This window comes from Trachypithecus francoisi, unplaced genomic scaffold (assembly GCF_009764315.1).
Source record: "Trachypithecus francoisi isolate TF-2019V2 unplaced genomic scaffold, Tfra_2.0 Lachesis_group15, whole genome shotgun sequence".
Lineage (NCBI taxonomy): Eukaryota > Metazoa > Chordata > Mammalia > Primates > Cercopithecidae > Trachypithecus > Trachypithecus francoisi.
The window spans coordinates 76,978,174-77,002,349 of NW_022681460.1; the positions used below are offsets into that span (position 1 = coordinate 76,978,174).

At 37.7% G+C, this 24,176-nt stretch overlaps 1 long non-coding RNA gene across 1 annotated transcript in view; it reads right to left on the reverse strand.

Moving 5' to 3' along the window:
• The window catches only part of LOC117097447, a 104,817-nt gene extending 88,336 nt beyond the window's left edge, over positions 1-16,481 (reverse strand). Inside the window, exons 1-2 of the long non-coding RNA XR_004442938.1 lie at positions 16,414-16,481; positions 9,784-9,858 (exon numbers count right to left, since the gene is read on the reverse strand). This is a non-coding gene — a long non-coding RNA (uncharacterized LOC117097447). The remainder of the gene's footprint in view (positions 1-9,783; positions 9,859-16,413) is intronic.
• Positions 16,482-24,176: the final 7,695 nt, after the last annotated feature.

The window sequence follows — 24,176 nt, forward strand, 5'->3', positions numbered from 1 at the left end:
CTCACAACTACAATTCAGGAAGTTTATTCTGGTGATTTGTTTTTCATGTTCTGTGAAATGAATTGCATTAGAGGTCAGAGAAAGGGCCTTAAAGGGGCACTTCTTTGATATTTTCAGTGAAGTTGATCTAGTTGAACATTGCAATGAGATACACACAACTGGCATCTCTTCTGGGAGTGAAATGCTGTCACTTTCTGCCCAGTTAGCCAAATTGTTGCATAATACGCAAAGATGGAAAAAGAGCAAATGGTCTCTGTGTTTATTGTTTTTCATTTTTAGCCATGGAAAAGAGGTAAACAAACTACTGTATGTGAGGACAAAGCAGGAATCGGAACCTAACTCCATAGCTGACTAAATCGGTTCTCACAGATCATTGCAACACAAATGCAGTTCCTACCAGGTGTACTTAATTTGATCCTGCAAGCCCTTAAACATTTTAGTGATTTAAAAAGAAGAGAAGAAAGAAAAATAACTATTATCAGTCAAGCTGAAGGCAGTCAGCTCTCAAGGTTGATATCAACTCCCCAAACACATCACCAAATACCTTCATATCTCAATTTTCTCCTCCACAACTCATCCCTCATATTCCAGCTACCTCACCCACACACACACACACACACACACACACACACACACATAAAGAGAGAGAGAGAGAGAGAAGCAGATGGAACCACACGACTATCCCAACAATATTGGACTAAATTAACAACTTAGAAAAGATGTAGAAAAGGTTAAAGAGGAACCATTTGGGCTGAATAATTTTTTTAAAGAAATATAAATTCACATATACTTTTCTAGGACACTTTCGTAAGTCTTTGCAAAACTTCTATTTTAAAAAGGAATGAAAGTACTTCATATTAAGGGTTTTTAAAAGTTAGTAATCATTTGAACATGTTTTTAATTACAAAATGCAATTAAAGTTTATTTGTGACCTACTAAAGAAGCTTCCTGAATCAGAAAAAAAGAATGAAAATGCTTGCTAAGGTGTCTATGCCTTAGACATCAGAACATTCTAGGATTTTAAGATGGAGAATTCTCTTACAAAGGAAAGACTGTTATATTAGGTGTGACTATGTCAGAAAAACATTAAATTTTTCATTTGCTCCTGAAGTGGAAACATTTTAATTCAAGTGACTAATTTTTTTTTTTTTTTTTCACTCAGCAAGAGATTCCTCAGTCCTCCCACACTTGTAAAGATTTTGAGATTTTTATTTCTCTCTCTATGGCAATAAGTTGTCTATCTCTAATTTTCACCTAGCTTACTTTTTTCTTTTCCAGTGAAGTTTGGCTTAACTCCCCTTTTTAGAATGTGTAAACAAATACATCGATTATTATCAAACCTATTTTAACTAAAAATAACTAAGTTCATATTAAAATAAAACATATACACCACAATACTTAGGCGTCAATTCTTAGAGCATTCATTTTCCTGACAACTATACATTTTCTTTACACTATAAACACCTGAGGATGTATGCTAGGATATGTATTTTGCATGCCTAAAAGCACCCATATTATTATGAGTATGTTCATTCTACATTCCCCAGAGAATCAAAGCACCTAGAACATTAGTGGTGGAGTTATCAGATATCAAAGAATTTCCCCATGCAAAGAGTCTGGTGTCATCTGAAAGCAAATAATTTGTGTCCCTCCACTACATAAGCAAATAAGGCCTCTGGGCAAGAGAAACAGTTTTCCTGACATCCAGACGGTAAAGCTCATTCACTTCATAAAGCATGTTTCTCCTGTTTTCACAAAATTTTAAGAATGCTAGCTATGTGCTTCCCAGACCATAGCAGATTAGAAACTGCAAAAGGAAAAGAGATAGAACTGAGTAATAGAGTAGGCACCCCAAGAATGGCAAGGATTAACAGCTAACAGAAAAACTACTAAAAGCAGACAAATAAAATATAGTAATTTGAGATAACATAAAGATTTATTGAAAAGGTGAACTGCTTCAAACTTTTAATGGCCCCTAAGTGTATTGGTACATTTATATTTATAGTTATACCTGAGTCATAAAAATAGTTATGTTTAATATACCATTTAAGGTGCTTAAGAAAGCAGAGAAATTTCAAGTATAATTATGTTTCCAATAAAAATAATTCAATTTTTTTAAAGGTTTGAAGTTCAAAAATAAAACTTTCAGATATTTAGGAAGTTTAGTTTTGCAGTACACCTTCTTTTCTTGCAATCATAGAGTTAAATGAGGTATTGGCATAATACAGCTTTAAAGTTTGACTATTTTTGTTGAAGTAAAATATTATCAAGAGTTCAAGTGAAAGACTAGGAGAAGTTTTATCTAGAAGAGACTAAGCCTGTTGTCACATTGAAAATGTTTTCCTGGTCACCAGATAAATGCAGTGAATAAGAGCAGATTTTGTCAACTGTCCTGATTTCATTGTATTTTACTAAATTAACAATGTTCACACTGAGAGGACAAGAGCTGAGTGAACCCCTAAATTACGGGGGTTAGGTCAGATGAGAGGATGTCTTGTTGCCACATTTATTTCCTCGTTTGTTGAGATCTTGCATTCTTCTAGTCCCAGGAGATTCTTAGTTTTAAAAGCCTATGACACTTTTTAGACAATTCACTCATACATAAATGCATGCATGCCCATATAGAAGTGTAAACCATTTCTGGTCTCATAGTTTTGCAAGGGGCAGAGAAGGAGGAGATTGAGCTGGACAGTAGTGTCTAGGTTAGATATTTTAGGAAGCACGCAAAACTGGTTAAATATGAGTTTTCTTAACCACAGCAATCTGAAAAAAAAAATTAGCTAGCGCATGAACCCAATCCATAGTCAACATTCACTAGCTATTTAATTCGGCCATGTTTCTCTCAGAGGAGACACCTGGGCTGCTGATCACCATTATCCCATTATCTCACCATTGTCCCATATTGTGTGTGTTTAATCCCATCATGTTTCGTGGCAGAGTGGCAAACTAATATCACAAAATACCAGTAACACAATAACACTTAATGTCTATTGCTCAAATGAGGGGAATATTCAGTGCAGGTTGGATCACACTGGCCAAGCTGATGACTTAGATCTGATCCAGATGTCTGAAGTCATTTATAGCCAATTCTCTAGTCTGGCCAATTAGTCTTAACATTGAAGCAATTGACTTACCTGATGACAGTCTGAATCAACAGATAGTTTATGACCTGAACTTCTGTAATTATTTTAATAGCCTTTTCATACCCTTTTTTTTCTATTTATCATAATAGTAGCATTCAAAAGGAGAACCTTCACTAAAGGAAAGAAATGTGAAGTTTTTAAAGAAATATTTTATTAAAGGAATCAGAGACTTGCCCTTTGAAGAACGTCTATATTGAAAAATGCCCACATGCTTCCAAAAGGAAGCACATTAGTTTGGAAATATTTTGGACTCATTTTCACCATTTCGAAGTATTACTGTCTCTTAAATTACAACTTGTTTATTGCCTGTACTAAGAAGACCTTCAAACATCTCAAAGATTAATTTCCTCTTCATTATCTTGCTATTATTAACAATGGGAACTGAAAGAGAAGTCATTCCTATAATCCTGAATTTTTCCTCACTAATAGGCCAAGGATTCTTGACTTTGAGAGGCCAGTCTGCAGCAGAAATGGTGCCAGCCCGTGGGCACTCTGCGTTCACTCACCCCCTACTACAGGAGGGTCTCTCAGAATCACCAACATTGATGACAGGCAAATGTCACGACCACACAGTGGTGGTCTAAGAAAAAACATGGGATAAGGCAAGTTTTTGTGAAGAAAATGGAATAAATAAGTTGTTTTAGTTCACTTAGCTAACTAAAGACACTCTGACTCAATATTAAACTGCTATACTTTCAACATACCATTGAGAAAACCAAAGAAAATATTGCCTGGGGAGATACATGTTCAAACCTTCTCATCTGCAGCTGCTATCAATTATTCTGCCCCAATGTGACCAGAAATCTCAGTTTTCAATAGAGAAATATGAGTTGTAAAAGAATCCTTATTGGCCACCCCTACATTCCCCTCCCCACCCCCACCTCTTGATTCTGTTTTGCTTTTCAAACCTTTGAGTGTCCACGTACTTTGTATCCTAGCCCACTGGGAAGTTAGAAAAGCAAACTTAGTTAGTTTTAGGGCACAGGAGAGGTTTTGTGGCTTTCAGAGATTCTCCGTTGGATTACAAAAGCTCATAAAAGGGTACCTTCACCCTAAATGTTATATAAACAGAGTTCTGACGGTGTGTGTGATTTACACTCTTACTGAAGATCTTGAATCTTCTTTTTCTCCATGCCGGAAGATAAGTGAAGGACAAAAAAGCTATTTAGAACAGTTAACCTGATCATTTTTTAAAAGATGTGTGCAAATCATTGAGGCTGGGATCCCGTTTGTCAACCAAATTGTCAGGAAATAATTTATTACTGACAAGAACAAAGTGTGCAGCTGGATACCCCAAACAACGGCATGCTAAATGAGCCAGAGACTTGTTATAAATATCTTCCCCAGGACTGCATTTCCCATAGTCTAAAATTATTCTAGAAGCAGCATGGTATAATGGAAAAAAGAATAGTCCTGGGCCTCAGGATGTTGGGGTTTTCTCTTAGCTGTTCTAACAACTAGCTTTGTAATCAAGTTATTCCATGTCCTGCTTTTTGTAAAATAAAATAAAATGATGAATGTGTATTCTTGATGATCTCTGAATTTCCTTCAAGCTCTAAAATTCTATATTGACAACATTGATATCTTGCATGAGGAATGTTGCCATTCAAATGCTATACAAATTAATCTATGCTCACACAAAAGATAGGGAAACAGGATTTTTTTAAAAAAGGAAATAAAGGGCTGTTGTAAAATAGCGTTTTTGATTTCTGCATGAATTATATAATCAGGAAATTATTCTTTTGGTGCAGATACTATGGTAAATTCAAGAAGTGAAAAGAAGTTAATAACAAGAAGAGACAAAATAATTAGGAATTAAGACTTCACTTTGGCCGAGAGTAGTGGCTCACGTCTGTAATCCCAGCACTTTGGGAAGCTGAGGTGGGGGGATCACCTGAGGTCAAGAGTTTGAGACCAGCCTGACCAACATGGAGAAACCCCGTCTCTAATAAAAAAATACAAAAATTGACTGGGCATGGCGGCACATGCCTGTAATCCCAGCTACTTGGGAGGCTGAGGCAGGAGAATCGCTTGAACCCAGGAAGCAGAGGTTGTGGTGAGCGCCAAGCTCACGCCACTGTATTCCAGCCTGGGCACTAAGAGCGAAACTCCATCTCAAAAAAAAAAAATACTTCACTTTACAAAACAGATTCTTAAAAATGAAATGGTAATAAACTAAATCTCTCTTCTTTAAATCTCCCAGCCTTTTGCTTTTATTATATTTCTCCTTCTTTCACAGTTTTCTGTGTCTCTGTCTTCTCTTCTAGAACATAAGCTGCTGTATGGCAGAAGACCTACTTTATTCATGTTCAGCCCTTCACAGTGCTTTGCCTAGAAAAGCACTCAATAAATATGTATTAAATTAAATTATGTTTTTAATATATTGGATGAATATGGTAAATACTTAGCTGAAGTAATCAATCCAACTCAATTTAGCTTTTTGTAAATTCGAATTTTAGATAAATCCCTAAATTCCCTTCCCTTATAAATGACATGGAGGATTATGGTGTCATGTAGAATCTGTGAAAAATCTAACCAGTAAGAAAAGAGTGTTCTTATCTTGAAAGAAAGAAAACTATCAAATTGTAAGTATGTAGTTTTATTCTGATCTATTAGATTTCTCTATCACTCATTCATTTATTTATTCATTCATCATATATTTAATGGGTATCAGATATGCCATACCTTTGTTTATACCAGTATAAATAAGATATAGTTCTTTCTCTCAAGAGTAGAGTATTTATGGTCTCCAGAGGAAAAGCATCAATTTCAGTACAGTGGGATAATTGTGGTGATACTGATATGTATACAATGCATCATAGCATGTAAGAAGGACACCTGAATGAATGTTGAGGATCATTGGAAGCTTCTCAGAAGAGGAGTTGGCTAAGCTGGATAGCACAGGCCAAATTTAGGTCAGTCAGGGCAAAGGCCTAAAACCTGTAGAAAAAGCCATTGGAATTTTACATTTATTTAAGAAACTTTATATATCACTTATAATATGCCAGACATTCTTCTACTTAAAAATAGTAACTCTTCTAATACAAGAATCATAAGAGGAAATGATTACTATTCCCATTTTACAGATTAGGAACCCTAGGCACAGAGAGGATAAGTAACTTCAAAGATCAAATAGCTAACAGGTGGCAGTACTGGGATTTGAACCCAGACATTCTCAGGTAAGAGTTTATGCTCTTAGCATTCCTGATTATATGCTGCTGCTCTAAGGCCAGAGGCTAGAGAGCCTGGCTCCTCTCCCCTCACCTCTTCCCCATTTATTCCCTATCTCAGCATTCTATGTGTTTGATTTTGCACCACTTTGCTTATCTGTGTCCTTGCATGCTATCTCATGCTGTCTGTCTTCCTTATTACATTCCAAGCATTGTACGAACAAGGACTCTGAGAACTCATTGAGGAGTTTTAAGCAGGAGAGTCATGTAGTCATATTTGTACTCTAGAAAGAGCACTCTGAAGTAGAGGAAAATGATGTCATTTTCAGTATAATATCTATGATTTATCTGATGTTAAACTGGAGGTTTCAGCCTCAGCACATGCCAGAGTGTGTAGATAGACCAAGAAGCAAAAATGTTTCATAGCGAGTGACTGAGGTCTTTTAGATGACACTTAAATGCCTCAACCACATCAAAAGTATAAAAGGGCCTATCATTGGAGATTAGAAGATAATTTTTGGAAAGGAGAGGATTTATTTGAAGAGGCCTTTGCTCTGAGTCACAACCACCCTATCTCTGCTCCAAGGGAGTGGGAGACACCCCTAACCTCCAGCCCATAAACTCAAGGAAGAATTTTCTGGAGACAGCAATACAGGTGCTGGCCCCTCAACTCATGCCTGTGAATAACAGCTTCAATAGGACTACTCCAAGAACTTAATGTTTGTCCTCTGCAGTTTAGGTTGGTGTCTGAGTCCCACCTGAAAACCTATAAGACACGAGATAGGCTGATTAACTTTTCTGACAGGATGCAAAGAAAAGAGGCTGTGTTGAGAAGGGGTGGCAGGTTTGGAGTCCCTGGAATCCAGAATGTGTGAGTGTGGAGCAAGGACCTGGATGAGGCTGTGCATGAGACGTGCACACAGAGCTGAGCCAGCCAAGGCTGCCTTAGGTCCTTCTAAGAGGAATGCCCAGGGAATCACTCACACCTTGACAGAAGCCCGAGGTTTTGCTGACTGCACAGGGACTAAGGAATCAGCCTAAGCAGGAAAGTACAGGTGATAGACCCTCGCTGATCTGGGGGCAGACAGGAGGAGGTGGTTTCCAAGAATGAAAGCATCTGTGGTAGAATGAGCCTGCTTCACCTACCTGCCAAGTCCAGAGAGAGAGTGATGCCAGCCACCAGGTGAGGGTCAGGCAAGTGAGAACTCTCCCACTACCCTTACAGATTCGAATACGACAATGTCTTGAGACTTAAAGTAATACCTTTACTTTTTCTTTATGATCTGAATGTGACCAGATAATTTCATGGAGACTGCCATTCATTAAAAAGGGAAGAGCTTCCCCAACCAAATCCATTTAAAGGGACAGTGAGGGACAAAAATAAAGATGCCCTATGATTACGTTAGTTAATCATACTAGATATACACCCAAGGTATCCTGCCCCAACCCTGTCAAAAGCCAAAGCCACGACCTATAATATAAGAGCTTCAGAAGCTCCAGTCACCCCTCAAATTGCCCAGGAAATCCCAGGTGTCACTCTAAGGTATTTGTAAAGCATTTTAAGTTGGCGGGTTTCCTGCAGCAAATTGCCCCATTCAACCAGGGGCCTTGAAGCCTCAGCGTTCTCTCCTACTCTCAGCCTGAGGGCCTGACACAGCAGCCTTCTCCAAGAGGTTACTACTAAGGACTGAGGACATTCACACTACTCTCTGGCCCATGCACAAGGAACAGGACCTAAGTCACACATTGCTGGACCTGCAAACCCACGCCAGGCCTGCCTGCATCTTCAGCCTCACCTCTTGCCACGTTGTTTCCAACTTTGTTCCCACAATACAACTACTAATATGACTCACAGTTGCTTCAATAATGGAGGATTTTAGCTCCTTTACACTTGATCCTCCTGTACCCTTGGCCATTTGCATTGCTGCTCCTATATCCAGAACCCTCTCTGCTCCAACCTGCCTTTTATCTGGAAGTAAGTGTGCAATTATGAGCATGACTCCTGCAAAACAGGTTGGCTCCGAATCAGACTTCCTCTGTTAAGTATTTTTCTCACCTTAGGTGAGAGACTTAATCTTTGTAACCTCAACTTCCTTATCTGTACAATGAGGATGGTAGTATTATTTACCCCATTAGGTTGTGGTGAGGATTCAATGACATGAACAAAAAATATTCAGCCTATGGCCTGGCGTGTTTAAGTACTCAATAAACATTTCTTGAACAAATTAAATAACTGAGCAAGTGGGCCCTGGTCTATCCGGTTTCCTCACAATGGAAAGCTATTCCCGCTACCATCTGCCTGGAAAATTCCCCTGCAAAACCTGGACCAAGTGACTGGGTTCATTATTGAAAATGCATAAACTCATTATATTGACATCTTGATTTCCAAGATGCATTAAGTGAGAAAACTGCAAATTGGCACCTCTGTGAAAGAAAATTATCACAGTAACTTTTGTGTAGAAAGAAAGGGAAATAACATGTAATAAGTACGTGTGTGCATTTATTGTTTAAGACTGTAATTCAATGTGAACCAAACCACTAGGTGACTCAGTTAAATTTATTTAAAAATCCATTTTACTAGAAAGAGAGGAGGAAAAAGACAGGGAAAACAGAATTTGCTTTGCGCCAAGCACCAAGTTAAACACTTTATATCCATGAATTATTGTGATCTTCATAGTCCTGCAAAGCAGTTACCATTTTGCAAATGAGAAAACTGGAGGTCAAGGGTCAAGCAGCTAGTAAGTATAGAGCTGGAATTCAAACTCCCCTAGGAGTTGCAAGCCCTTCATCCTTTCAGTCACACAGTGTGGCCTCTGTTTAGTGCCAAGTTCGGTGCTTGACACAGAATGGATATGCCCAACTTCTACTTCATCATTATACTTATTGATAAAAACATTCAACAGTATCACCCAGTACAGAGTCTTGTTGCAAACCAATAGAGACCCCCTGAAACTGGACACAAATTGTTTTACAGGTCTTCAGCCAGTTATGAATTCACATAAACTCACCATATTTTATTTCCATGTATTTCTATATGTATAACCCAACACTCCATTAAATTCTGCACTGAAGGCTATAAAAATGCAATGAATTTATTTTGGCATGAATTGTTTTAATAAGTCAATGCTGATTTCTAATTATCACTACTTTCTATGTTCAATACTCACAGTCATGAAAACAAGCTGATAAGCTTAATATAATTTTCTTAAAAGTTTTTAGAAAATTGTCTTAAGGTCACTAGCTTCTTTTTATTTCCTGCAGTCTACTTAAAAAAAAAAAACTGTAACAATACTAATTTATATCTATTTTTCTAGGGCAAGGGGGAGACATTTCCCATTTTCCATAGCTTTCCATATTTTGGAGAACAAAACAGATTTTGCAAACCAAATATACAAAATTTCTATGCTATAAAAATGAAATTTTCTGTTTAGATACTTAACATGAGTTAAAGACAATGAATGTTTTCCCACCATCACGTTGCAAATCTTGGGCTTCAGTCCCATCATACTAGTGATGTTTGTCTGCTCCTTTCAAATGTGAAGATCCTGGATAGAGAAGATATAACTACAGTCAATAATTATACATTCTCTGTGATATATTTTTAAGGTAACACTATCTGTGCCAGGACCAGGTCTCCGTTACTCTACTTTCTCTGAATATTGCTTTTAAAATCATTTTTGTGCTAATCAGTATTTTTCACAAGCCTCAGATCATTTCTAGCTTTATACTTGTTAAGAGCTTTGAGGTACTTTTGTTGTCATTGCTATTGGTCTGTGATAATGTGTCCCTCCTCCCGTCTTATTTGTACACCCTTTTGAACTCTGGCATCAAGGACAAGTGAAGTCATACAAGTGAAAATATTTCTGTAAGCCAATGTTATTAGAGCCTTAAATTTAAGTGACATGGTCCGATTGGTGGAAGAACTTAGGGTTTGAAAATATTATAAAGCATTGTAACATTAGCACATCCTTCTCTGCTTCCCTTTCTCCTGTTTTTCATTCTCTGTAATTCATGAATGATGACATTAAGAATTAATCTTCTAAACAGAGCCTATCAACAGAAATATTACAGTGGGAAGAGGGTATCTCTGTTTCTATAACCTAGACACTCACTCATCAGATGCTTGTAGACAGGGTCACTTTTATAATTGTCAGCTGGGAAGTCGGCATGCCTTTTTCAGAGGTGGACTAATTTGTTTTGAAAATCAGATTTTGGAAGAGTCAAACTATAGGGCAGAAGCGAATCATTTGCAGGGCTGGGAAGATTATTTGCTTCCCTGGGACCACTTTTATTTGCTTGTCCTACATCTTCTTGAGTGTCATATGGGATTCAGTTCATCATTCTTCTCTTGTGAAGAATCTATGTTGAAATTTCAGTATAAAGGAAGATCAGTAGGAATTCAGTTGCTTTAAACCCAGAAAGCCATTGATTTGCTTATTTAATCTTGTTCAGATCAGTGTTTTTTTGAAAACAAAACTAATAGTAAAAAGACTTTCAAGAGGATATTTTTCCTAGACGAGATTTAAATGAAAAAAAAAAAAAAAAACTCTTCTTTATTATTAAGAGACAATCCTCTTTGCTATATTGCATCCAAGAAGCCACAATTTCTTCCTCGGCTAAGACATCATCATATCTGCTTTGACTTGTCTTACAACAAAGTAAGTATTTGCAAAAGGATTAAGAGTATTCAAGACATTGTAAGAAGCGTGAGCAGCTCTCCTATCATGGGCATTGACTTTAACACCCAGTTCCCTGGACTGCGCTATTATAAGTGGTGCCATATCCATGCACAGGTGGAGAGGGAGTTAGGGTCTACTGTCATTTCCATTTCCTGCTCCCTGTGAAGCCTCTCCTTCTATCCTTTAGTCTCAGATAAAAATAGAAGACTCCCAAGCAGTAAAAAAGCTCATTAGCAGAGACAATTTCTATTTCCAAGACAGAATCTGTTTATTTCATGAGAGAATAAATTGATGGTAGTTAATGTCTAATGGAGAAAATTGTCCTTTGGACTGGACTACATCAGGGCTACTATAGGAATGAATCATACATTGGACTCCGATTTTTTTTTATATCTGCATACCTTTACAATGTGTTGCGTTTTCCTGACTAAGCAGATTGCTCAATGCTAACAATGTGAAGGAATGAAAACAGAAATCTATCCAAGGACAACAAGTGCCTTGTAGCAAGTTTGTATTACCAATGTCCAACAATGGGTACTGCCTGGCTAGCACATAGTATATTTGTAAAATTAATTCCTTTTTTGATTTATTTTGGTTTCTTCAGACAAGAAATGAGGGAGCATTGACAAGACCTCTTGAAAAGTAAGGCACCAAGAAAATAAGAACATCATCTGACACTTAAACTCAAAAATAAGCAAAATAGGCCAAAACAAACAAACTTGAATTCCCCAATGGCTCACAGCCTTGCAAATCTAGTGCTAGCTCTCTCACACATTATATAATTTTAAAGAATTTGTGTAACTTCCTTGAGACTTTCTTTTTCCGTGTATAAAATTAAAAGGTTAATCTCAAATATCTTAAAGCTCCTTCTCAGTTCAAGCATACCATGTATCCAAAGCAACTCCCATAAATATCTTGAAAAGTATTGTCCAAGAGTAATTTTTATGGGAACTCTCTCCCTTTGAAGAGAATACATGTAGGAGGCCAACAATTTCAGGGTATCATACCTTTCAGGATACTGTACTTCCCACCTCATGGGCTCAATAATCTTGTCTACTATTCCATTTAGATGCCTGTCCTCCCCTTCTTAGCATTTGGTTCTCTTTATGAATCAATTAAAGAGTTCAGAGGGGTAAAGTGACCTGTCCAAAGTCACACAAAGTACCTAGGGATGAGGTCTAGATTTTTGTTTTGTTTTCTTTCCCAAGTTTCTCTTTGTGTTAAATGTGACCTTATTAAATGGCGTCATATTTATCACCATGACAAGACTTTTTGGGTTCCTGCTGGGCACACAGTAAGTTACCAGACCCCATGGGAATTTATGTGGCTCACAAAAGGCATGACTCCCACACATGAGCTTTCAATCTAAAATAATCCCATCTGTTTGACCTTTTGAGTACAGTATATAAACATCTCTTTGTCCTTCACTAAGTAAATAATACCACTATCATTCAGTTTAAATAGTCTTTACAGATGAAGAAACAGAGATTCAAAAGAAGTTAATTAATTTCTCCAAGACCATATATCTAGAAATTACAAAGACTAGCACTAGACTGCAAGGTCTTCTTTCTTTTTGTTCAATTTATTTTGACCTAAACCATTTTACTTCTGAGCTGCATGGTACAGGGGAAAAAAAATCAAAATCCTGTACAACTCAAAACCTTTTCTCTTATACATTAAAAATAGACTTCCCAAGTCTCAGAGATCATAGCAGAGCCATTTTAAATCTAGCACAGTGAGTATCACAATCTCTCCTGGATGAAACAAACGGTGGACTTCTATCATTAACTGAGAATCTTCTAAGGTTAGGCAAAGAAAAAGCTAGGATTCCTGGGGATCATAAGACAGGGTAAGCCATGAGCCCCGCCCTCTATTTGGAGAGGCAGTGCAAATGGACTCTTAAAAAGACATCTTGTAGTGTAAGGTAGTAAGTGAATAAAAAGAGGCACTTCTCCAGATTCACTAACGCTCATATTTATTATGTATTTTCTATATGTAAGTTACTGAGTGTTACAATGACCACTAAAATTCTTTTAACAGTGTTGAGTAATCCCTAAGAGAAAACTGAAGAAAGAACCAAACTGAGGCGGGTGGATCACTTGAGGTCAGGAACTCCAGACCAGCCTGGCCAACATGGCGAAACCCTGTCTCTACTAAAAACATAAAAATTAGCTGGGCGTGGTGGTGGGCGCCTGTAATCCCAGCTAGTCAGGAGGCTGAGGCAGGACAATTGCTTGAGCCCAGGAGGTGGAGGTTGCAGTGAGCCGAGATTACACCACTGCACTACAGCCTGGGCAACAGAACGAGAGTCTGTCTCAAAAAAAAAAAAAAAAAAATTCTTAACGAAGGAACATTCTTGACAATGGAGTATTATACAGTGTTCCATGGGTCTGTGCATGCACGTGTGCATTTGTTTCCTCTTCTCACTATCACTGCTGTTAATTAAATTAATTATCCTGTCAAGGATACCAATATAGTAGCAGAATTGCCCAAACAGCATCTCATTATAGATGAAAAGGACCTTATTAGATTCTGCTATGGTTTGAATGTGTCCTCCAAATTTCATCTATTGGAAACTTAAGCCTGAAATTTATTACGCTGATTGAAGGTGGAGACTTTGGGATGTATTTAGGACTAGATGAGGTCAACAGAGTGGGCCCCCCCATGATGGGACTGGTGGCTTTATAAGAAGAGAGACCTGAAATGACACACACACTCTTGGTCTCTAGCCATATGATGCCTTTACACAGCAAGAAGACCCTCCCAAAATGTGGCCACCTGATCTTGGACTTTCTGGGCTCCAGAATCATGAGCTAAATAAACCTCTATTCTTTATAAATTACTCATTCTGTGGTGTTCAGTTATAGCAACAGAAAATGGACTATGACAGATACTTAGTCCACATTTCTGCCTTTCCTTTATACAGAATTATTTCCCTAACATCCCTCACATAGGTGCTGAACCTCTGTTTGCATATTTCTATTGGAAGGAGGTTATTCTTTCTTGAGCTACCACATTCCACTTGAGAAGCTAACTCTAACTACTAAAACATTTTTCCTTATGTATCAGTATTCTAAATTTTAGGACATGTGCCACGACAACCCTAGGATTCAGCTGTGTCTCTCAAGCCAGTGGAAGTAGTAGAGTCAGGCTAATCCATGGAAGAGAGATTCAGGAAACAAAGGTTTGGCTCAAAGACAATAAGATGGTGTCAGAGGGTGGGGCCTATTTGAATACACCACATTGTCAGTTTTTCATATAGTTCGCTAGCCCCCAGGCACTCAATACTGAGTCCTTTGACACAACATGTACACTGAAGAGAAGGAACAATAACACAAATCTCTACATAAGATGTTGGGATCACAGGTTAATCCTAATCTACTGTATACAGCTTATATTGGGGTTTAGACACAAGTCGACTACAGGCAGCATATCAGGGCTAGAATTCTTTTTTGAGCAGAGAGCAGGAGTAGCCTACAACTGGATTGGGAAAGAAGGAAGCACGTCATGAAGCGGCTCTAGGTTTTTGATCAATCAGTGGCCTCAACCAATGATATTGCCACAGTGAATCAGAACTAGAGAGGAGACACATGCTGGACAGAACGCAGAGAGAGACACATGCTGGACAGAACGCAGAGCTGAGAAGCCTCTTTCAAACATGAAACTTTGTCTGGAGGATTCTCAAAGCTATCTGAAATGAATCTGAGAAGATGAGACATTCTCAAGAGCAAGAGAGAGCTAAAGTAGGAAAATGTTTCACCACTGCATTCTAGCCAGGGCAACAGAATGAGACCTTGTCTCTAAGAAAAAAAAAGAAAGGAAGAAGGAAGGAAGGAAGGAAGGAAGGAAGAAGGAAGGAAGGAGGAGGGAGGGAGGAGGGAGGGAGGGAGGGAGGGAGGGAGGGAGGGAGGGAAGAGTGAGCGAGAGAGAGAGAAGAAAGAAAAGAAAGAAAGAAGGAAGGAAAGAAAGAAAGAAAGAAAGAAAGAAAGAAAGAAAGAAAGAAAAAGAAAGAAGAAAGAAAGAAAGAAAGAAAGAAAGAAAGAAAGAAAGAAAGAAAGAAAGAAAGAAGGAAAGAAAGAAAGAAAGGGAGAAAGAAAAAAAAGAAAAAGGGGGGAGAGGAGAAGACAAGAGAAAAGAGAAGAGAAGAGAATAGAAGAGAAGAGAAGAAGACATAAATATCAAATCAAAGACCACCTCCCTAAATTTTCCATCCACTGAGCTGGATGCTGTTTTTTAAAGAAAATCGTCTTTGTGGGCTGCTTCTTCTTCCCTGGAGTAGCTCCTCAGAGGTTGGAAAGCATGTATTAAGGATGCCACTGAATCTTTATCTTGACCTCAAGTAGCCTAGTGTCCAATTTCCTCCCCAGCCTATTCTTCATCCTCTGGGAAGTCTCGTTTCTCAATGTTTCCAACACTGTAGATGTTCTTTGGCTTCTAGTAAAAATAATTCCTATACCATGGCGCTCTCCTGAGATTTCAGGACTCCTACATACTGAAACAGCCCTCATTTTCCCAAGATTTGACAAGGAACATCATCTCATCATCACCCTGAAGAGCCCCTGAAGGGCAAGGGGCAAGGTACCCAAAAGCCCAATATGCCATGTGAATTACTGCTCTGGAGCCCAGCTTACTGCCATTCTAATGTAAATGTTATAATAAAATATTAAACTGTATATATAATTGATGCTTACTTTATAGTAATTCAGGGTCTAGGTTGTTTGAATAAAATTCATTATTTATAATTTTCTACTAGAATTGATTTCTTTGTTGATATCTCCCCTAATTGTTCAAACTGTATAACACATTTTCTTAGGCAGCATTTAAATAATTACAATATTCCTCTTGGTTTAGAGTTAGCATCTAGGTTTCTGATAGACAGTGTTATAAATACTCTTTTTTGCATAATGAAAAAAGTCTACATCTATGTTATTCAGAGATATTTATAGACAGATATATTTAGTCTAAGTCATGTTCTACCCATTATAGTAAGGAACCTAAGTTCTAGTTCTTGCATATCTGAATTCTACTACCAATTGTTAAGGGCTCCAGAAGACTATGGTCTATGTTTATAATAAAGGGCATATGCAAGCAGAGTACATTTTATCCATTAAATTTATCTAAGTTATCACAATTTAAGATATTAGCATAATTTACATTGAAAAGCAATATAAAGGTTGGAAAGTATACTCTCAGTGTCCCTGACTTTGTAGTGCAGAAGGGGGCAGGTAAATTGACATAACTTGGAAACTTTGCCAAGTCATTCACTCAGTGGAGGGAAAAACCCATGAGAGGATCCTCTTGGTTCCTCACTGCAGTAATATGTAAACCTCCTTGCAAAAGAAGACAAGGGAAGGAGGCCTATTTCTCTCCAGTCAGGAGTATATGCAATTCCAAAATATAAAAAAGGAAATTCATACTTACTGATCTAAGTTCTTTTCTACCATTCACAAGCCATCTGAAGAGCTGAACTTTTTAGAACTGTTATTTACTTATGTCATAGATAATGTAATAATGAATAAAGACTAAGAATCATACGATCTCACCCAAAAGAAACACGTGTTTTAGGCAAGACATTAAATTTTCTGGCCCTTGTTCAACTACAAGTCAACTGGGAGATTAGTCATTGTAAAAAAAAAAGGAAAAATGTTTCTTAATAATTTTGTATATTTGGGTATGGAGAAGATAAAATTATTAGTTTATTGTTTTGCTGATTAAAAGTTATAAAATAAAACCAAGTAATTTAATCATATGAAAGAGTATATTTAAGCCATTTGATTTCTTTTCTCGGTATTTTTTTATTTCTGATGAATAACACTACCCCTAAAGCATTAATCACATGTTACCCTTTATTTAATAAGTACACTGAACCATGTGACATCTATTGCTGTCCTTTTTTAGTTTTTAAATATGCACAGTTAATTGGCTTTTTGCGTTACAATTATTCATAACATCTTTAAGGGCAAATACCATTTCTCACACTATTTTCTATCTTTCCAGAACAGCTAAAATACTATCTTCAAAAATTATTCATTTGCTTGGCCCGGCGCAGGTCTGTGATCCCAGCACTTGGGAGGCCAACGCGGGTGAATCACCTGAGGCCAGGAGTTTAAGATCAGCCTGGAAAACATGGTGAAACCCCATCTCTACTAAAAATACAAAAAATAAAAAAATAAAACTGGGCATGGTGGCACATGCCTGTAATACCAACTACTTGGGAGGCTGAGGCATGAGAATCCTTTGAACCTGGGAGGCAGAGGTTGCAGTGAACCAAGATGATGCCACTGCACTCCAGCCTGGGCAACACAGCAAGATTCTGTCTCAAAAAGAAAAAATCATTCATTCACTTATTCATTGAACAGTCTATGTTTTCACCATGTGCCAGGAGCTGGGGATGTAGTTCTTGCCCTCAGAAAGCTTGAAATAACTGACCTCTGAAACAGACAGAAGAGGTCCTAGCCCAGATCACCTGAAACAAGGGATAGGGGACACAGATGAAGTTCAAGGAAGTCTATGTAAAGGAGGCGATGCTGGTTTCTTTTCTGGAAAAACAAATAAGTAGGAATTCTCAATGGAAGGCAGGTGGGCAACTGATTCACAGGGGGCTTTATACATAGTAAGCACTTGATAAATAATTATCTACTTGTTCTGGAATGAGTGGCATTGACTTGAAATGAGTGACCTTTCAACCCTAAGAATCTACGGGTCTCTGACTTTTTTAAGTCATTAAAGGCCTATTTATTAAGTCAATGCTTCAGGATTTCTCGTCACCAAAGACCATGTTTCTTCACTAACAGAACAGAAAACAGGACTGCTTTTTAAGAAAAGGAAAAAACACCCTCAGGCTTGATGTCCATATGTCCATTCTAAAAGTAATATACACTAATTTGGACATTTTTGAAAAATGAAGAAAAAGGAAAGGAAAAAAATCACACATCCCACTACTAATAATCATTGTTAATAAAAATGATGCGTTTCTTTCCAGTCTTTTTTTATTTTGCAAAGTTTTTGATTTATTATTTTTACATAGTTGCAATGGTATTAATTAACAGTGCATATTTTAAAAGTTAAACCCACAGTACTAGATGTCACACAGCACAATGTGCTGAATTGTTAATTAAATGGTAGCACATTATTACTTTAGGAATTGCTTCTTTCATGGGAAACCAAAAGTAAGCTTTTATATCAACATTATGACAAAGCATCATTATAAGTATCAGTTCTATTGGCCCCATATGCCATGGAGATTTCATAAGATGTACAAAAGGTAATCAATCATTCTGTTGTTAGAAATATAGGTTATTTCCAGGATTTCAAGGTTCTAAATAATTCTGCAATGGGCATGTTTATATACAATGATCTTTCCTCCTATATTTTGTATTCATTTTAGGATCAAGTCTTAGAATTAGAATGAACGGATCAAATGGTAGAATGTTTTAAAGGTTTGTAATACATATTGCCAAATTGCTTTTCAGAAAGAATATCAATTTTCACTTCTACCACCCATGATAGTTTTTTGACTGTTAACAGCAGTAAATATTGTCACTAAAATCTTTGTTGATTTCATAGTTTAAGAAAATTGTCCAAATTTGCATTTATTTGATTATTAGAGAAGTTAGATATTTTACCCCTCTGTTACTTGCTTGTATTTATTTGAGGGCCTAAAGTTGAATTGCCATTAGGTCAAAATCAATAGCTTAGGTCACCTCCATAGAGACCAGCATGAAGGCTTCTGAGTTTCTGCAATTGCTACATCGCCACTCCACATGAAAACTAAAATTCTCTCTTTGACCACAAATTTGCAGTAAGAATACTTCTCAGAGGTTACATTATATTTCAAGAGAACTCTGGGTCAGGTGTCCCAGGACTTGAGCCCATTTTCACTAGAACCTGTCGTGGTTTTCTGCACTTCCACATCCATAAGAGGCATCTCTCTGTGTTGTTTTACAACAGATGTGTTTTCTGATAGACTCCATGCTCCATGAAAGCCAGAACTTGGAAGTTCACTATGGTATCCTCATTGCACACTGCAGAGCTCGAGAGACAGCACCTCCTTCCTCTATTTGTCAGACTTGGTGTGATGCAAAAGAAGAGACATTCTGGAGTACAACAGAAGAGCATCTTCTGAGAGAAAAGTGTTCTGAATCCTGCCTCCCCCAAGGCCATACCCTAGAACAGCTTCTATTACATTTCCACTGCTTGGGAGCACTTTTGTCCTTCCTCAAAGACGTATTTTGGAGCACTGAATACTTGTCTCTATTTATCTGTAAATACAATTTGACCCTCATAATCATTAGGCACAAAGCAGTAATCTCTGTGCTACTGCTCCAGGCATAGGATAATTAGCAAAGAGAAATTCCTCCATCTGTATGCCCTGTGATTTCATCTAACTTCTGGGTTTTGTCTAACTGTTCAGCATCTTAGTTTGTGTCCTCAATTCATCAAAATTCATACATAATACACTATTTTGAGCTCAGATTTATGTAGAATATACTACTTGGGGAAAGTGCATTCAGTGCAGCAAAAGAGTTTATTCCAGTTTTTTGGGTTGTTTGTTTTGTTTTATTTTTTGGAGACAGAGTCCTGTTCTGTTGCCCAGGCTGGAGTGCAGCGATGCAATCTCGGCTCACTGCAACCTCCGCCTCCTGAGTTCAAGCAATTCTCCTGCCTCAGCCTCCCAAGTAGGTGGGATTAGAGGCACCTGCCACCAGGCTTGGCTAATTTTTGTATTTTTAGTAGACGAGGTTTCACCATTTTTGTTGGCCAGGCTGGTCTTGAACCCCTGACCTCAAGAGATCCACCTGCCTCAGCCTCCCAAAGTGTTGGCATTACAGAGCCACCGCGCCCAGTCTATTCCAGTTTTGATAAATACTGCCTCACTCTGTGTTTCTGGTGGACCACTCTGTGAACTCTTCATGTCTCAATGATTCGACTAATATTTATTCAGATTTTGTGCATGCCTTTTACTGGATTAGTTGCTCTCACATGCTATTCTATTCCATTTTTACAAAAACCATATTAGGTAAACATAATTTTCCCATTTATTTTAAATGTGATTTAATGACTTACACAACTTCATCCATGCCAGAATGTAAACCTAGATCTCTTCATCTTCAGTCCAATGCTTTTTTGTAAGTAGGCATGGCCTGTCCCATGTATCTTTGCATGGTGATACCCCTTCACTGTTTGCCATCGCATGCTGTGTATGCTATGGAATATTCATCACAGCATTTATCACACTGAAATTGTTGAATTGCTTGCTTTTCTCCCCCCATAGGCTATAAGTCTATTGAGGGCAGGAATCATGTTCTATTTGATATTATATCCCCAGAGCCCAACAGACTGCCTAGAATTAGTGGGTATTCAATAATATTGTTAATTACTGCATAATTAAATCAGTAAGCCAATTGATAAATTGATGGAGATGGACTGTTTGGGTTATATGCTGCTGTGTTTTGCACATGAAAAAGTCTAAGAACAACTTACAGTTCGCTTTCTGTTAAACTAAATAAAATGTATTTTCAATTGAGGGCTTATTTATTAAATTGTATCTCCAAACTCTGTTATCCTACTTGGCCTTTGCTAGCTCCATTCTCCAACAAGTTGTAGAAAATTGCTACAAGTACCCTATTTTTGTTTTACTTTTTGTTTTTTATTGTTGTATGTGAACTATCACCACAAACAACTCATTTATCTCTATAGAATAGAATACAAGCAACAGAATTTTTCATCTTTCCTCCATCTTGCTTTCCCTGTGCTCTCACATATAAACTGGAAAAGAATTCTAAAACCTCACTGACACTTCAAATACTCAACTAAATTTTACTCAATAATCTCTTATCCAAGTGAATTTCCAGCACCTACTAAAATGCCTTCAGCGACAGGAAACTCTGTTTCTCCTGATGGACCTTGTTCGAAATTTAGACTTCTCTAAATAGGAACTGGAAATGAATGAAATGTGCTAATTGGTAGAAGTGTGAATTGGTACAAACTTAAAAATATAAATCACGAAACTTTAAAGTGTGCATACATTTCTAGCAGGTATCCTAACAATCTGTCTAAGTGACCAGAGATATACGCCACAATCTATGTTTAAGGATATTCTTTGTAGTGTCATTTATAATAACAAAAAAGAAAGAAAACTGAAAATCACCTGTTCGCCCAACTATACAAAATTTTTACTAAATGATGGTTCACATATATAACAGGGTAGAGTGGAATCATTAAAAATGATGCTTTATATACTAGTTAATGAAATGAAGAAACAGTCATTGGTAAGTGAAAAAGTCGAATTACAAAACAGTTATAAAAATATCTATATAACAGAAAATAATCTGCTTCCTTTTATAAAATGTATATTTGCATGCACAGGAAAAAAAAAGTCTGGAAAAATAGAGAAAAATGTTGATAGTCATTTCCTTTTTAAAATTTTTGAGCAGTGGATTATGAGTAGTATATTTTCTTTATACTTTACTCTTTCCTTGCAGATTTTCTAAAAGAAACATTTGTTACTTCTATAATCAGAAGAAAAGCAAGTTTAGTGTAGGTCTTTTCTTGAACCAAAATTTCTTTATTTTTTAAATAACTTCAGCATATTTGTACATGACAATATATAAAAGAAAAAACTCCTTCCTACGCAGGAAATTAGTTTAAACATTTGAAGCAACTGCATGCCTCTCTCCCTGCCTGACGCCTTCTCTTATCGGCTGAACATCTATGGTTTCTCCCACTCCAGCTCTCCTACAATACCTTCTCTGCACAGCAGCTAGAGTGATCTTATGCAACAGATCCATCATTTCCCTGCTCAGAACCTTCCAAGGTGTTCTCCTCATGCTCAGAGCAAAAGCCAGGCCTACTAGGCTGCCTGTCTGATCTTATTTCCTGCCACTGTTAATTGCTCACTCCACTTTGGCCTCGAAATTGTCTTGCTCCCATGTTCCCATCTCAGGACCTTTTCACTTGCTAGTCCTTCTACTTGGAATTTCTCTCCCTCAGATAATCTGTGTCTTGACCCCTCCCTGCATTTGGGTCCACTCAAATGTCACCTCCTTGGCTTCCCTGAACACTGTCTCAAAACCAGCATTCCTGTGCCTCTCAATCTCCCACCCTGCCTTATTTTTCCTCCTAGCACTAATTACTACAAGATTGTTGTCCGTTTTATTTGTCTTACTACTTATGGCCTGTCATCCCAACCAGAATGTGAGTTCCATAAATGCCAGGGTTTCCGTGTTTTTTCATTGCGATAGTCCTCATTGCCTAAAGAAGACCAAGATTAAGGGTTCCATGCATAGGTTTAAATCAAGGAAGGAAATGGTTTTAAGTTTTCTCTCCCAGCTGCTGGAAGTCCAAACTTCCCATCCTGAAATCAAGGTCCAGGAAAGACCACCATGCTCCAGGTGTGTTCTGGCCATGAGGAGCAGCGTCCCCTTCCTGCTTCCCTCTCCCCCTCCTCATCCCTCATGCAGCTCTCTAATATGCCTCTACATTCAAATGACATCTCTAGCAGCCAGACTGCACTTCTCACTCACACTGAGCATCTAATGAGCACACTGCTGAGAATCAGGTATGCGCCAAAGCTTCCAATTAATATTTATTTGCTCTGTCTACAAATGAAGAGACCTGAACTTACATACACTATATTAAGGGAAAACTGCCACACCAAGAGTTTTCCTTCTAGAAAAGTATTTGAAAAAAATTTTTCTGAGTACAAAAATGCTTAAAATGAAAGAATGAGAAAGAGAGAATTGAATAACACCTGAAGCCTGTGGAAGCTTCAAGTCCTGGCCCCAATGACAGATTCAACAATGAACAACTTGTTTGTGCACTGTCTTGGCAAAAACACACAGCTGGGGAAGGCATGACTCAGAGAACAAGGAACAGGACATGCAACAGTTATTCAGGCAGATCCACCCAGGCAGGCAGACGAGTATCCAAGTCTCTAGAACTTTGTGGAACAAACAGGTAGATGGACATGAGGCCACTTATAAACAAACAGGTAGATGGACATGAGTCCACAATATAAAACAAAATATGCACTAATTATATGACAAACTAAAATAAGTTTGAGTCCACGCATGAATTGTAATAGAAGGGGGAAACACTTCAATGATAGTATCTGTGACTCTGTCTTTCATAAGATCTTAAATGTCTCCATTTAAGAAAACTAAATCAGATACCAACATAATATGAACATGAAAATGTATTCATTTCACAATCATCTGTGAGACTACACCATTAAAAATGGAGTTGTTAAGACTATTACTAATGGAATTTTTGTTAAGAAGTTTCATTTTGAACAAAGTGCAACTGTCTTTTTCTCAAAATCTATTATGTCATTCAAGGTCATGGTACTGACTTGGCTCTAATAAAGTCTATCAAAAAAGACCAACCAGGCTGGGGAAGGAAAGTAGTATTGAGACGTAGATAAAGGGGAGACTTTTATTTTTATCCCACTAATGTAATTTTTTAAATTGTGTTAAAATACACACAACATAAAATTTACCATCATAACCATTTTAAATGTACAGCTTAGTAGTGTGCAACACACACTGTTGTTCAATCTCCAAAACTTTTATCTTGAAAACCTGAAATCCATTAAATAATAACTTCTCCATTAGCTCTTGTGTGGCTAGTATTCTTAACAATTAGAATATAGTGCTAGGCTGGGCACGGTGGCTCATGCCTGTAATCCCAGCATTTTAGGAGGCCAAGACGGGTAGATCACCTGAGGTGAAGAGTTCGAGACCAGCCTGTCCAACATGGTGAAACCCCATCTCTACTAATAATACAAAAATTAGCTGGGTGTGGTGGCGGGCACCTGTAATCCCAGCTACTTGGGAGGCTGAGGCAGGAGAATTGCTTAAACCTGGGAGGCAGAGGTTGCAGTGAGCCGAGATCGCACCATTGCACTCCAGCCTGGGCAACAAGAGCAAAACTCCAACTCAAAAAAAAAAAAAAAAAAAAAGAATATAGTGCTAAAATTAAAAAGTATAAAAGGAAAATCTTGAATTCATATGTGAAGAAGATTGTGTTTAATTCATACATGCATGGAAAATTCAACCCTTGAAATAATAACTTTTTTTTTTTTTTTTTTTTGAGATGGAGTCTCGCTCTGTCACCCAGGCTGGAGTGCAGTGGCGCAATCTCAGCTCACTGCAAGCTCCGCCTCCCAGGTTCATGCCATTCTC